Source organism: Triticum dicoccoides, chromosome 4A (assembly GCF_002162155.2).
Source record: "Triticum dicoccoides isolate Atlit2015 ecotype Zavitan chromosome 4A, WEW_v2.0, whole genome shotgun sequence".
In the NCBI taxonomy this organism is placed as follows: domain Eukaryota; kingdom Viridiplantae; phylum Streptophyta; class Magnoliopsida; order Poales; family Poaceae; genus Triticum; species Triticum dicoccoides.
The window spans coordinates 26,847,932-26,849,483 of record NC_041386.1 but is presented as its reverse complement, the minus strand read 5'-3'; positions in this window follow the sequence as shown (position 1 = coordinate 26,849,483).

The following is a 1,552-nucleotide window of genomic DNA, read 5'->3' as shown; positions in this document are numbered from 1 at the left end:
AAGCATCCGTTATACAAGTTATGGCGATACTCCCGAACTCCCGCCCCAGTACTGGGTGGCGTCAAGGTTATCTCACCAACGAACTGCATAAAAGAGATTTTCGATGTCGGCGAACATATCTCAAGTATTCCAGAATTGCAACGATAAAATTATGATGACAACACCTCAGAGCTCAACTCCCCGGGACACTTCCACTAAACCCCTGACAGGAGGCACCAAGTCAATGTTCTCATCATAAGCCATCGGAACGATTCCAAGATACTGCGTGATCCTAAATTTTTTTTAGTGAAATTTGAGAAGAGAAGAGTCAAAACTCTACGTCAGGATGCCTTACCAGAGCGATGAGGAGACTGGGAAGTAAAAAGAATTCCTAATCTCTCCGATATATAATTCCTAAATGACTCAAAACATTTTTCTAGACACAACTCGGCTGCTAAAATCGATCAAGCAATGGGGCTCCTAAGGTCGGGGAAGGCTCTGATTACCAACTTGTAACGCCCTCGATGCGGCTATAGCTCCCACGTGTCGAGGCACGACTTAGAGACATAACCGCATTGAAAGCAATGTCGCGAGTCAGGCAATCATTACAACATCCCATGTAATATATAATAAAAGCGGGAGATACATAGTTGGCTTACACTCGCCACGTCACATCAAAGTTCATAAATAACATCCATCATACAAACACTCATGGCCCGACTACGGCGCCAAAATAGAAGAGAACCCAACATGCGACAAGGCCCTGAATCGAACCCCAACTAGGCACCACTACTGATCATCAGGAAAAGACACGTAGTAACGCTAAGAGTCCTCGTCGAACTCCCACTTGAGCTCGTACTCGTCACCTGGAGCGGAATCACCTGGACCTGCATCTGGAGTTATAGTATCTGTGAGCCACGGGGACTCAGCAATCTCACACCCTCGCGATCAAGACTATTTAAGCTCATAGGAATGGGTAAGGCAAATATAAGTGGAGCTGTAGCAAGCGACTAGCATATATGGTGGCTAACTTATTCGCAAAGGAGAGCGAGAAGAGGAGGCAAAGCGCGAGCGAGAAGCTAGAAGAACACCCTGCGCAAGCATAACTCCAATACCGTGTCCACTTCCCGGACTCCGCCGAGAAGAGGCCATCACGGTAACACACTCAGTTGATTCATGTTAATTAATTAAGGTTCAAGTTATCTACAACCGGACATTAACAAATTCCCATCTGCCCATAACCGCGGGCACGGCTTTCAAAAGTTCAATCCCTGTAGGGGAGTCCCAACTTAGCCCATGACAAGCTCTCATGGTCAACGAAGGAATAGACCTCCTCCCAAGACGTTCCGATCAGACTCGGTATCTCGGTAACTCAAGACACTTCGACAGGTTAAAACAAGACCAGCAACACCGCCCGAATGTGCCGACAAATCCCGATAGGAGCTGCACATATCTCTTTCTCAGGGCACACTCAGATTGTCCTAGGTACGGGTAGGCCAGCCCAGAGTTGCCCCTGGTGGCCACCGGTAGCTGACAGGTGGACCAACACTCAGAGGAGCACTGGCCCGGGGGG